We start from the raw sequence: 14,535 nt of genomic DNA on the forward strand, positions 1-14,535 counted from the left end.
GCGCAGGCTGGGCTCAGCAGATCCGCGACGGCCCCCCTGTGCCATTTCTCACCACCCAGCGCCGAGCAGGCTGTTTCTGTAGAGTTGGAGGCGTCTGCTTAAAAATCCAGGTAAAAGATGCTGAAGAGCAGGACTAACAAATGCAAAGGAGCGCCAAGCCTCCTGCTAGGCAGAGACATAAATATGGTATGCTCTTGGTACTGCAGTCCTTGTGTACTGTACATAAAGGGAAAATTAATATATCTCTAAGAGTTACTTTATTATATAGCGTTCCGCCAGGTGATTTTTAAGGACTAAGACAAACCTTTATGTCGCCTCACCGCCTATACAGCTAACTTTATAAGGAGGATCTTCCAAACCGGATATAGTTGCAATGCTAAGGTTGCATAGTGTGTGGCATTGGCAGCTATATCGCTTCCAAACTGGGATAGGGTGACTACTGATGCTGAGAAGTGCAAGGCTATAGATCATAATTTCAGGCCAAAATCTACATGGTTCAGGGTAGCTAATGTAGTTTTAAGTAATTGTTTTAATATATAAGTATGTAGTATTGCCAAGACTCACTATATCATATTAAATGGCTATAAAAGGATGTAAACTGAAAAAAAACTACTTTCTCTTACAAAGCTTGGTGTCTGAAGGAAGGGTCTTTCATGATCCCTACTCCTATTCAAAGTGCATTTACCTGATTGCCAGCTAACAAGTCTCTCTCTACATCAGATCACAACTGCACAAAGTGAACTGAGACCATTAAAGAAGAGAATAAGGAAGCTTCTCGTTCTCCCAAATGGACCTCTTAAGCCGACAGCTGATGGCATGCCAACAGAATGCTAGCAGCTATATCCAATCAAAGCACTGACACTGCTTTGATTTTTGAGAAGTTCAACTCAATCTTGATTGAGTTCGACAGGCCTGCACCCACTAGGCTGTGGCTGGGAACTGCAAGGTGGATACAGAGAAAAATAAATTCTTTCTGTCTGCTTTAAAAACTTCTTGACTGGGTAAAATTATTTCTTTATTTTTAAGTTTTCTTTTACTAGTGGGTGTGAGCACTATTTTTTGGTTGCAATTTCCTGTCAGAGTTAAGTTCAGTTCTTGTCACTGTTAAGTTCTGCTGCTCATTTTGAATGCAAAAGAAAAGACCTAAAAGAACCTGTGGACTTTGTTTTTTGGGATGCACTCTGAACTCCTCCCATCTAAAAAAGGCACAACTAACCATCCCCACAAGGGGCTTCTGATTTGTCTTGCTGTGGTTGGATAACGTATTTAAAGGGTTTTTTTAGCATAGGGGAGACATGATATATTGATTCAATTTGAAAATCCTCAGATATTATCACTGCACTCCATCTTGTGGAAGAGACAACAACATGTTTTAAAATGATCCTGTAGTGGTTTGAGTAATTAAATCTAACAATGTTTGGTTCTTACTGCCAAAGCAAAGAACTACATTTAGCAATGGATACAAGAAATTGCTTAAGTCTTAATTTGCCTAATTGTACTCAGTGGATTTGTGTAAATGTCCTTTGGTTTTACATATGAGCTTCACATCTTCTTTGTTTTGGATAGGAGCTTTCTGAAGAGCTTAATTGGAAAAGCGAAACTAAAGAAGAAAAGAATCTGCTTTCTAGGTGAGGTTGCCAATGAGCACTCCAGATTTGAGAGAGATTTGGGGATGGTGATCTGTTGGAAATATGTGGCTGAGGTAAAGACTCTGCTAAGCAAGATTGCTCTGTAGGGAACTTACTGGGTCTGGGGTTTGGTCTGTGTGGTTTTGGTGGTTTTTTGTTACCACCAAATTAAGTACAGTAATCTAGTTGATAGCTGGACAGTGTATTGAGGATCTCTATCTTACAAAAAAGAAAAGAAAAGAAATGATGAGATTCTCTCATGTCTTTCTGAAACTGCCTTTCATGGCTTGTGACCTTTTTCCCCTTAATGTTCAGTGCTGCTTTGGGAAATCAAAATAGGTATTGAGGCTACAACTGTAAACCATAGCAAGTCATAGTCATACATATTTGTGTCTGGCCAAATTCAGAGAAAATTGAGAAACGTATCTGGATTCACTGCTATAAAAAGGTTAACCTTATAATAGTTGCCCTAGGACAAAGCTTGAAGATAAAGCCATTTAACTTAATGAATAACTTAAAATACAAAGGGCTAGTTATTCTAACTGTTCCTTGGGCGGAAGCAAAAGGGTTTTATTGAAAAAAGACTGTGGAAAAGCTTAGTCATTCAGACCCAAAGAAGCAGGAATAAACAGGTCTTGCATGGGAAGGAGTTAGGAGAAAATTCTGTTGTACAAATGAGGATCCTCTGAATTACCTCACCCCAGAAGTAGGTTCCACAAGAAGATTGAACTTAATTAGCAGCCGTGAACTATGCTTTTCTTTTTCCTTTTTTTTTTTTTTAAGTTTTTCCCCCATAACTCCCCCCTCTCTTGCAGTAGCAGTAATGTCTGTGCATCTCCCTGTGATGTGGCATGGAACAGCAGTGCTGAATGAAGCACTGGCCTTTTCTGTTTCATTTACCAGGGAGGGGGTTAGACAACAACTTGCTGATGGCTGTTGTGCTTTACTGCTCCAAACAGAGCTGTCTGGTGAGGTAAAATTGGTCTAACTAATGCCTCAGTGCAAAAAGGCCCTGGAGGTGGAGTATCTCTGTCTACTATTCTAATAGTGGAGACAGATCTCATTAATTCCTGATGTATACTTAAGGCAGGCAATCTTCATTGACTACAGTGTTTGTTAGCCTTTTCCAGACTCCTTGGTCATTTTCCTAAAGCAATTACTCATTACTCCATCACTGCACTGATTACATTAAATTGTTACTATTATTACAATGAAAGTAACATCATGTTTATGTTAATTCACTTCATGCACAACTGTCAGAATTCTTGAAACAGTCCTCAATTGAAAGAAACCTACATGAGCGTTTTGGCATTATTTAGACTCTTTCTGATTATGCTTTTCGATATTGTATGTAAAAACTTGGAGCAAATGACCAGACCATTTTGTGAAACCATTAGTATTGTGTGATGGGAAATCAGGACATTACTGCTCTTGAGTATTTACTCCCGTTCAGCCTCACAGATTTTTTTTTTTTCTTACAGAACAGTCCAAAAAGTAATGTTGGGGCAGGGGTAACAGGGAAGATTCCCCAAAATGAAGTCTGCTTCTTCAAAGCATTGAACATGGATGATAAAATAATGCAGTTAGGTTTGGGGTTTTTTCTAAGAGTAGCAAGAAACATGCAGATGAACAGAACAAAAGTCAGATGTTAAGAGAATTTATATTTGCATTTACTTTGTTAAGAAGTGAGTTGTGTACAATCCCAATAGAGTCTTGAGTTTCAAGGCTGCCTCTGAACTCTGTGCCCTGGAGAAAAGAGACTTCAAAATGTAGTTTCTGCTATATGCAACATAAAAAAACCCTTATCATCCTTTTTGCCTGCTTTTTTCTTTGTAATAGAATGAATTTGAAGACATGAAAAAACACGGTATAGTGTAACAACGAAGGGACAGTACCAAGGTCTGACCTTGGTGGATTATTCATGTGCTTGAAGTTACACAAGTATTTTGTTCTGCTTACCACAGTAACTGGAGCGAGGGAAGAAAGACTGGGTAAGGATTACAGTGGAAAAACAGGCTGCTATTTTGAAATGGAAATTTATGACATTGACCTGAGAATTGGTGCAGAAGGCTGGTGAATTTGAGCTGAGTTTGAAATGTAGCATTTCACACCTTTTCTCTAGAAAAATGAAATGCTCTGGAGCTGTGTTTGCAGTGGAACAAATATCAACTAATCATTTCATCACAGCTTCATTACTTTGTTTTCTATCCTGTTTTCCTTATGAGAGGAAGAGAGAAAGCATGTCAGCAAATTTTTTCTCTTTGCCAAGCAAATATGAGATAGTTTAGTATACAATTTCAGGTATTGGCACTCATTCAGTGTCTGTTGTCCTCTTTTGGCCCTCTGACTTCTATTGAAGTAAATCCTCTTTTATTTCTTATAGCAGAGATGAAAAGATGGTCAACAAACCTCACAAATTCACCTGCCTCTCAAAGGCCATTTGCTGCTTCAGTTGCTACTGTTTGCCTTTGAAGCAAGATAAACCAAAGCTCTATTGCATCTGTGCACCATCCACATCAGCATGAAAAAAAAGTTTTGGGAAAATTCAGTGTTCAATTTCCAGTCTACAAGACTCTGTAGTGTCTGGGCTGTAACTTAAATCCTTCAGCAATTATAATAATTTTGGCAGCTTGTGGAAGTGGAGGACATGGCACGGAATAGTCTCCAATGTGATATTTTGTTCTTAAAGCTCAATTCTGAGGACATGTATCTTCATCCCATGTCCCAGTTTTAAGAAAGGAATGAGTCTTACAACACTTCTCTTCATTTGGACACTCCCATAATAGAACCAGCCAACCTCTCCTTGTAGTTAATGTGCTGGACACTTCCTGGTAATTCTGATCTTGGCAGGGAGGCTATGTCCAGTATTACTGAAACTGATAAACTCTTTTTAATATGACATTTGTTTCATTTTGTTCTGTAATCCAGGAACTGGGGCAAAAACTATTTTCCTAGATTTCCTAGAGAGAAACTATAGACTTCTTTCCCCACTCTCTGCCCTCCCCTCTTCCCAGTTCAGTGTTTCCCATGCTTCCATGCATAGGGTGTAATAAAAGACTATTTTTGGAAATTTGCTATTGTGTCATGTTCAGCCTAGATTTATATCCACTTCAGTTACTTGATACAATTTTCAGTAGGATCTCTATGATACATGTTGGTATCTCTGTTTCAAAACAGTTATTTTTGCTGATAACATAGGAATTAAAATTAGCAGTCTTTGTTTTCAGCAAATCCTTGGGGATCCTTATGTTACAGTCTAGTGAAACTGGCTGGAATGACTTTCCAATGTCTTAGTGCAGGAAACTATCTACAGTGTAGTGTCTGAACGTGTCCAGTGTTTTGTTCAACTATACTCTAAGAAAAGAGTAAAAAAATAGGACTTCTGTCACAAGCACCTTTATTTTGTGATACCACAAATTTGGTAATCTAATTCTGTGCATCATGTTAGAATTGTTGCCATTCATTCATCAGCAAATTTAACTTTTAGAAGATGCTTGAAGTGAAGATGGACAACATAGATGATATTTATTAGCAACATTTTCATTTCTTTTTATTCAGAACTGAAAGCAATGCCCCAAGAACTTAATTTTATGAAGTTACCTCTATAATAAAAGAAGTTTCTGAACTGCTAAGCAATGAAAAATGCTTCACAGATCCTCCAGTTAAATACAAATAATGGTGAAAAACTCATTTATCATTGAAAGAGAGCATTACTTTAAGTATACCACTTACCATTGGGAAATACCTGTGTTGGAATCCCCTTCTCTGAACTGGTAAGTAACTTCAGCAAAGAATGAATGAAATAGTACTTTAAAACAAAATTTTCTATTCAGTTAGTTTAATGAAAACATTAGAATTTTACTGATATGTTGCACATAATTTTTAGTTCTCTCTTTAAAATAGTTACTACTCTATTTTGATTGTACCTGGAATTAGCTAAGTTTTCAAATTCTCTGTAAGTTCCCTTTGTTCTAAATATGTCATACCATTTTTGGAACAGCACTAGTAACTCAAGAGTGACTTTCACCTGTGGAGGCCTTTACAATTCACACCCCTCAGAGGGGAAAAAGATGTCCTAAGAACCTACATGAATGGGGAAGATGCCCCCCTGAGTTGGACTGTGGATCTTTTTTTTCTCAGACGGTGGCAAGAGATCCTAGCACACATCAGGTACTTTGAGTGTACGTGAAATGCCATCTCTCCTCCAGAAGTGCTCATTGAAGTTCCAGCTGTGCTTTTCCCTCTGAACTTTTTATTTATACACTCCCTAACTAAGACCCTTTCAAGTTGCAGGATCTCCTCATCAACAGTTCCCAGGCCCTGTTGGTTGTTCATGTCACCAGAAGAAGGAAGCTGGATGGGGGAATCCTGATGACAGTGGAACCTGTGTCCATTCATTTCATCATCCTCCCACATCTCCAAGCAGAGCATCACTGGGCAGCATCCACCTGCTCCTTGGTTAACCTTCAAGAAGTGACGGGTGATGTCAGAGTGTCTCTGCTTCATGCCCTCCTCCAGTTCCCCTAGCTCTGTGTTTTCAGTCCTGTAACTATTCCCTTTGTATCATTTGTTGTTTGTTGTTGTCCATTTTTTGTCCTTTTTTCACTACCTATAGCCTTCTCCCTCCCTTGGGGGTCTTTGAGGTTTTGCTAATACAAAATTCTGTTTTTCTAAACAGAAAAGCAAATAGAAACAGTAGCAGTAGGAAAAACTGTTTACAGAGTGCATATAAGCTTGGCTACCTTCTTGAAACTCTTTTCTTTGTATTCCCCTAGCTTCTGTGGCTCTTACAAAGGTAAATCCTTGACTAGTCCTTTCACTGTCCTTTTTTTGGATTTGTTGTACATGAACTTACCAAATTCCTGTCTGAACCTATTGTTGGGATCTGCTTCCCCAACCTCTTTTGGCAGCAAGTCCACAAATACACTAGCCACTGTAAAGTAATGTGTTCTTTTTATCTGTTTTAATTTAATTCTACTGAATGAGCCAAACTGCAATTTGATGAAAAATGGCTCTATATTCATCCTTTCAGCCACCTTCATGATTTCATAAAGCTTGGACAAGTCTCACCACTGCATTTTCCCAGTTGAAAATTTTTTAGTCTGATCTCTTAAGACAGCCTTTCCCTTTAATCCCTTTATTAATTTCAGTTATCTTGTATGTATCTTCCCTAAATTTTCATGTCCTATTCCAGATATTAAGACCAATTTCATTTTGAGTCCCATGAACAATTACTTTTACCATTTTTTGTATAATGCTTGAATATGTCTATTGGTCCCAGTGCTGTAGGTCTTCCAAAGGAACAGCTCTACTTGAAGTGGAATTCTTATTTAAATAAGCTCAAACATATCTTTGTTATAAGTTAGATGAGGTGAAAGCACTCTAGATCCTAGCTAGGAAGACAACAGAGACAACAATGTAGAGTTGCCTTTGGATCAGTACCTGAGACTTGAGATTGAAAAGCCAGCTGCTTCTTTGGGGGCTGGGGATCTCCATGCTGAGTATGGAAAGAGGAGAGGACAGGGTGCTCCTTAAGCATCATTGAAATCTTCATAGGTTTTGGTTCCTTTTTTAAATCTGTTTTCTAATTTTTAGATGCATAAATGCCAAAAGTGAGCAATTAGGAGGTTTTTATCAGAGACTGCATGACATTGAGCTGTTTGTGTGTGTATGTGTGGGGATACCCCTCATATGATGCACTCTTTGACTTGAAGGCTTTGCATTAGAGTTCAAACAAACAGATACAGGCTCAGGAAAGAAATTTTTTTTAAATCTATTTTCCTTAAAGGAGTAATGGCTTTCTAAAAATCAGACATTTTTCCTATTACATTTTTCTTGGCACATTAGTTCTTGTCTATTCAGTATTCAAATGAAATAATAATGTAGGACACCTGTAGAGGCAATAGCACAGAGAGCAGACTATTCTTTTATAAGGTTCTTTGCTGTTTTAGTTTTGTATTTTAAAAATCAAGATATTTTAAATCCCATTTTGTAGCAAATTAAAGAAGGTGCTAGCTTTTGGGTTTTTTTAGGGGGTAAGTGTTGTAAAATATTCAAAGAATACGTAAAATACCTATTTAAAAATTAATATTTTCACACTGTTCTATTCTTATGAATGCTGATTAATGGGGAGGAAAGGATTGTTAATGTGAAAGCCCTGTGTCCTTTTAAAGCAACTCTGTGTTACTAAAACTAAACAAGTTTGTAGAATGAACTTTTTACTAGTGATGAGCGTAGCCTTTCCATTTTTGTCTTCAAATAGACCAGCTGACACCAGATCTGATTTTTTTTTTTTTTCATGCAGGGAGGAGGTGATTACAGGAAAGTTGTGTTTTAACCAAAAAAAAACTTGATAAGGCCACCCTTTTTTCAATTTCAGATCATGTTTACTGAAGCATACTTCTCCTGATTGCTCTACATGAAGTCCTTTCTAATTTTATGATTGATGTCTGTAAATACACGGGCAGTGAGATGGCAATCACCAAAGAGGGAGAAGAGCTATGAATAAATTTAGGGTTGAAATAGAGAATGTTTCTAATAATCAGAAGAATCGGGTTCTGGAATAGTTTTTCAACAGAAGTCCTGGTGAGATGATCTTTCAGTACAAAGATGACATCTGTGATTTCTAGCTCTGCCAATTTGGTCACAAGACTGTAACACAGCCTGCTGTCTTTATTCCTTGTGCAGCACTGAAAAATAAAAAACCCAGTCCTGAATTCCAGTCTAAGCATCCTACTTTCTATGTGTGTCATAGCTACATTTCGAATTTAGGGATTAAAAGGAAAAAAATCCACATTCTTCTCCACTACACCTTGCCTGTGCAGGCATTGAGCTCTTACTGAGCTGTGGAGTTATTTAACATAACTTTTGTGAAAGCATCTGTGGACGTTTTAGACATGACTGTTGTTCTGCTGGAGGGCACTGCCATCAGAGCAGAGCTGGCAGAAAGGCTCATACAAGTGTTTCTTATTTTCTTCAGCTAAAGGTCAGCCAAGATTAGCTCAAAATACATTAAGCAATAGGTTAAACGACGCCAGCTGACTTTGTGCAGAAGTAGATTAGGAGTGCCCACAAAGGCCATTCCACAACTGAGCTCCACAGGCAAGTGAACTCGGAAAGAAAGGACAGCAACAGCTTCTGCCATTTCTGTGGTGACTGACACAGCTCAGTAGCTGTATCTATGCAACCAGTTATTTCTGCTTCAATCTGAGTTACAGTCTCCTCGCAGAGAGGACCATTGAAATATTAGGCTTGTAACAATTCTGGACAGGTTGAAAACACTGTGCTTCCAGATATATGCATTCTCAGATGCTTTCCTGTGGTGCACTGAGAAATGCCTGATAGATGGAAGGAAAAATCAATGGGCAATACAGACTTGTGCTTGCTTTCATGCTGCCCTGATGCCCATTTCTTCTTGGCCTGTTTGGATGGCTCTGTACCACACTGCTGGTCCTTGCAAGTGCTGAAATGCTGGTGAATGGGTGTTTGACACCTTGACCAATAAACATCAGTTGATGTTTACAGGAGCAAGAAGTAAGAAACATGTACTAAATGATTACATCCGCTTTCCAGCAGTGAGTGACTTGTGACCTTCCTAAACCACTTGTTCTTCCTAGGAGTTACATCCCAACTGCTGTGTTTATTAACTACACATGAACTTTTACTTCAGCCTGATTTTTGGGATGTTCTTTTACTTTGTTTTAAATCTACTTCTGCTTTTGACCTCCATAACATTTCATGGCAATGAGTTCCACAATTATACATTAAAAGAAGGACTGGTTTGCAGGACTTGCAGTGCACTGTAGCTACACATTCCTCAAAGCCCGTTTGCCATTTTAGTGCCCTCGCTGCAAAGTTCCAGCCTACAGGGACACATGCAGAAGCTAGAAATGGAAAAGATCTATTGTATCATAGTGTTAGCTCCAGCCTTAATAGAAAATGTTTCAGTCACAGCTTGACATGATAACATCAGTGTACTTAAAAGATAGAGCAGGTCTCAGAACAGTCTGCAGGGTGCAAAAACAAAGACTTCGACAGCCCCCAGGGTGTTTTTCCTCAACAGAATGAACAGGGCAGGACTCATGCTAGAGCTACTGTGAACATCTCTATTGGAATAGTTGATAATTTGAGTAGGCTTGTCGTTTTCCTGACAATTGTAGTTCTAGAGATATTCCCTGTCCTTCTTCAACAGTTGCTAACACTGTGTGCATTTCCCTGCATAGGTATTACAGAGATTAAATTGTTTTATTAATGGACCACAGTTTGTAAGTATCTTCATGGGGAATACAGCTGGTTTTCCATACCATAAACACTGGTTAAAGAAGAGGCAATAAACTGGTGACAGTTTACCAGAAACAGTCAGTCTAGAAGTAGAGCTCAGTCTTGAAACATTAAGGTAGTAACTCACTGTGGTAATTTTCTAAGGATTATGCAGGATTGTTTCTCACTGGAAATTACTTGATCAATAGTGGGTTCCTTATTTTTCCCCTAAGCTCTTCTGTATTTCAAAGAAATAGGAATTAAGGAAGCATTGCATCACTTTATTTTAGATCACATTAAAGCATCACAGTAGTCATGTCTACGATTATATAAACTAAGAACAAAAGAAGAACCGTAAACCATTGAAAACCACAACTTCCTCTGGAATAATTCAGAATAAATAAAGGTCAGTTATTTTAAACAAAAACTCCTGTAGTAACCTACTGAGGGCTTTCCCTAACAAACAACAGATTTGCAGATTTATATAATACATTTATTTAGTGGCAATCCAAAGTGGTATACAGATGGTTTATGGGAATATTTCATGCATCTCTAAAAAGCAATCTCTTCTTGAGTAGAAAAATTGTAATTATCAACAATAATACACAGTATTCTGGATCAGCAGTGTGATTTTTGGATATCTGGATTATTCCATCTATAGGCAAAATATATAAGCTGCTGTCCATTTTCCTCTTCTCAGAAAATAATAAGAAACAAGTGCTGAAGAAAATGCCTAACTATGCACTGAAAACCATTCCTCCAAATCAATCCTCAATTTGATTAAGATATCATAAATTTTACATTAACCCAGATACTTTTTTTCTCAAAGACAAAAACTATATTATGGGGTTTTTTTTACTCAGGAAGTTTTAAATCTTTCAGACCTGTTATTGGATGAAAAGTTTTATTTCCATCCTTTTTTAAATGGAAGCTTCTAAGCCTTATGATTATGGAGAAAATATTACAAATCTGCAGCAAAAGTTCAGTAATTGTAAACTAAATAAACCCTAGGAACCCCATACTTCTTTTAAAATTCTTTGATGCTCAAGGGCAGTAATACAATTCTTGACAACTGGGACAAAAGACTTTACCATGCTTGGGACTGAATAATACTGTAATTCCTACCTCTTTTTAGCCATTTGTTGTAATGAGAAATGACTTAGATGGTTTTATCTTTGCATTATCTTTGCATTATCTTTTGCATTCCAACAAACTCATCCAGATTAGGTGACTCCAAAGTGAAGGTGTTACTTATTTTCAAATGTATGTCCTTTGTTCCAAAGTGCCTTCAGTTAATGGGAACATGTAGTAGCATGCTGAACAAGGACACCAAGCTTTTGTAACAGATAAAATTTTGAAAAACGCAGTAATTCATCACATCACCTGACTGAGTTTATTTTACCTAGATAGACTTTAAATGTCATATACACCTTTTAATTAGCACAGTATATACTATTGCTAGGTTTTAAACCAGGTACAGGTTTTAAATATAATATATGTAGCAAGAAGAATAAATTGCCAGTTTGGAGTTAGCTGAACACAAAATCGGCAAAATTTGGTACAGGGCAGTTATGTAAAAAGTTCAATTCTGTTGACCCAGATCTCAAAGCTCATCTTAGGCTTTTTATAGACTTTTAACCATTATAAGTGGCTCTGATTTACATACATTTCTAACTGAAGCAAGCCTTCCAGACTGCACATGCATGAAATCCACCTACCAGGCATATGGGGACTGTGGAGCAAGTAAGATACAAGCAGCTCCGCAACTGTGCACTGACTTTGAGGAAAAAATGGATGCCTACTGAACCATTAGCATCACTGCAGTAAGTTTTGGAAGTCTGTTCAAAGCTGCCCTTCTCCACCCACTGAGAATTCGCATAGTTAAAAATAGTATAATGGTTTTATTCAATATCCTATACCACTTTTTTTTTGGATACTCAACATTAATTTTCAGTGTAATCCTGTTCCAGGTGTTTGTGCTCTACAAAAGAGTTTTGTTTCTAAGTACATGTTCTGCTCTGGTAATTATCCTTCCTGCACTGTAATTCAAGCCTGAAAGTGATTTATTCTCCATGTGTTCTTTGTAGAATTAAATGTGTCGCCTTTGTGACTGACTTACGTCTGACAAAGCTGATCTAAACAGTTGCAGAAATGTCTCATTGCCTTCGCAGTTATGAGCCCAATTAACTTGTCAACATTTTCCAATGGTTATTTACTACAGATTCACCACAGCTCTCATCAGCTACAGAGCCAGGAGAAAGAAGGACAACTGGAGTAGGGAATGTCTTTCCTTGCAGTTTTCTAGTAACAAGTGGAGCCTCGTTATGCAAGTATTTTAGGATTTGTAGGAAACAGAAATGGTGATGGGTCAGAAAATCACAGAGGTTTGTTCAGTGGTTTTGATCTGACTCTGAAGCCTACTGAAATTAGTTTTTATATGAATAATTACTTCATTCTTGGTTGTTTCTACAGCCACATTTAAAAATGAGATTATCCCATCTGTCTTAGCATACTTCATATATCATTGGCATGCAATTTTCTACATTAAGACCAGCTTCTGCTATCTTTGTTCATCATATGCTGAGAACACCGTAGCTGCATGGAAAAGGTGAAAGCAGGACAAAATGAGAACATAAGCTATTGTTCTGATAGCATTATTTGCTTTTTGCATGTATGCTGTATCACCCAAACTAAATTACTGTAGATACTCCTAGGGAAATATCACAATGAAAGTTGTGTGAATTAAATATAGCTAGAGACAGCAAGGCACCTTGCTAGAGAGCAGGTCAGTGCACATTGCACTTTCTGGAGCTGTTGAAAACAGTAAAGATCAGAAGCTGTTGATCTAGCTAGATACCTTTATAATAAATACTGTGTTCAAAACACCTTCATTCTTTTATGGGACAACAAGTGACTACTCCCTTTGAGAGGGCTCTGCTGTCACACTGCAGATCTGTTTTCTTCACCTCAACCATTGGAGCAGCAGAGCATTCCCTCCTGGCAGGGGGGCAGGAGCAGCAGCAGCACTGGCGCTGCCAGAGGTTCCCAGCAGCCTCTTCCAACTCTTAGGTCTGTCACTGCCTGCTAGTGATGTGATGGTACCATGGTGTTGGTGGTGCCAGGTGGATTGGAAAACCCATTTGCTGTCAGGGTTCATCAAAACCTGTGATGTTCATAAGGTTTGGCACTCTTTGACAAAAGGCATCTCTGTGAGTGTGTTTATTTTCAAACCGTGCTGGGGTGAGAGAAGATGCTTTGTATCTGGGAAAGCATGTATTGTGTTCAAACATGAAATCATGATCTGTCCATAGATAGGTCAAGTTGTAATTCTGGTTTTATTATAATTCAAGTTGCAATTTTGGTTTTAAAATACCTAAGGGTTATATGTAATGAATATAAAAGTAAAGTTGTTTCTTTTCCAAGAGGGTGCTGTGGCTGAATGGAAAGCATGGTAACTAGGGTGGCATAATGCTGCTACCTTTCTCCTGAGTGATAAAAATGCATGTAGAGTAGGTTTTGTGCTTAGCAACAAAAAAGTTGGGTTTTCAAATAGCTCCCTCTAGCCCTCCATTACAGCTGCTACCCTTGTCCTATGCAGTATGTATCCCAGGCTTCATACTTCATTAATCCTTTAGACATTCAATAAGCAGCAGAAAATACATTTCACACAAAAGAAAGTAATTTAATTTTTTTGGCCATTGCTTTAGAAGAATACACAACTCGTATCTCTTCCCTGTAGAGCTGTTGTGAAGTGTGACTCATCCTTGCCCAACATGTTGGATGTTCACTTTAATTAGAATATGTGCATCTAAAGATTGTTGTAAACACTTGCTGTTAATAGCATATTATTCCCTGTTTTACAATGGGAAGTATAAGCAAACTGAACACATTTAACACATTAAGCTGTACATCTTAAGTCATGTTAGGGCAGCACACTGACAGAAATTCATTAGGAAAATTCTCTAATCAGCACGTTGGCTGCCTTACAAATCACGCTGGCATGAAAAATTGGATAATGCAAATTTTATTCTACAGTAATGTTTAAATATTTTCCAAACACAAATATTATTATACAAATCTTTGATATCTACCTATGTGGTAAATGTGGATTGGGATCCAGTTTATTTATAATAATAAGTGAAAAGAGATAAAGTATTGCTACTTTCTTGTTGGGGATGGTACATGTGAAATAGGCTAACCTTTATAGAATCACAGAAGAGTTTGGTTTGGAAGGGACTGTTGGGGTCCCTCCCCCTGCCATGGAGCCCTGGGAGATGGGCCCTGGAGGGCAGACATGGGGTTTCCCTGCCCCTGGTCAGCCTCATTCCCCATTGGTTGTTTTGTGTTCCCGTGTGGCCAAGGATCCTCGGGTCCCGTGACTGGAGTGTTTCTGAGCAGAGCCCCGGCCATGCGGCTGGAGAAATAAACATCTCTGAAACATCTACCACGAATCTGTCCATATATACTTCTTTTCCACGGGACTCCTGGTTTGATATATGCTTGTTACAGTAATCCCCGCTGTAACAAACTGGTGGAGGAATGCGGGCAAGATACCGATCCCTGAGGAAGATTCGTGAGTAAAATAACCACTCTAGACCTCTCTCTTCTCATCTTGGTTTGGATATTCTCTCTGGACTATGGAAGAATC

At 38.3% G+C, this 14,535-nt stretch overlaps 1 long non-coding RNA gene across 5 annotated transcripts; it reads left to right on the forward strand.

Moving 5' to 3' along the window:
• Positions 1–6: 6 nt before the first annotated feature.
• Positions 7–13,309, forward strand: LOC108448019. Of its 5 annotated transcripts, none has more exons than XR_001863790.1 (7): positions 7–110; positions 721–1,001; positions 1,567–1,628; positions 3,468–3,619; positions 5,187–5,401; positions 5,629–5,798; positions 5,916–13,309. It is a non-coding gene; the product is annotated as an uncharacterized LOC108448019 (long non-coding RNA). The 5 variants fall into 5 exon arrangements; XR_001863792.1 differs by having other exon boundaries at positions 5,922–13,309; XR_001863791.1 differs by having other exon boundaries at positions 1,567–1,702; positions 5,629–13,309.
• The last annotated feature ends 1,226 nt before the right edge of the window (positions 13,310–14,535 follow it).

This window comes from Corvus brachyrhynchos, unplaced genomic scaffold (genome assembly GCF_000691975.1).
Source record: "Corvus brachyrhynchos isolate BGI_N302 unplaced genomic scaffold, ASM69197v1 scaffold14, whole genome shotgun sequence".
Classification (NCBI taxonomy): Eukaryota; Metazoa; Chordata; class Aves; order Passeriformes; family Corvidae; genus Corvus; species Corvus brachyrhynchos.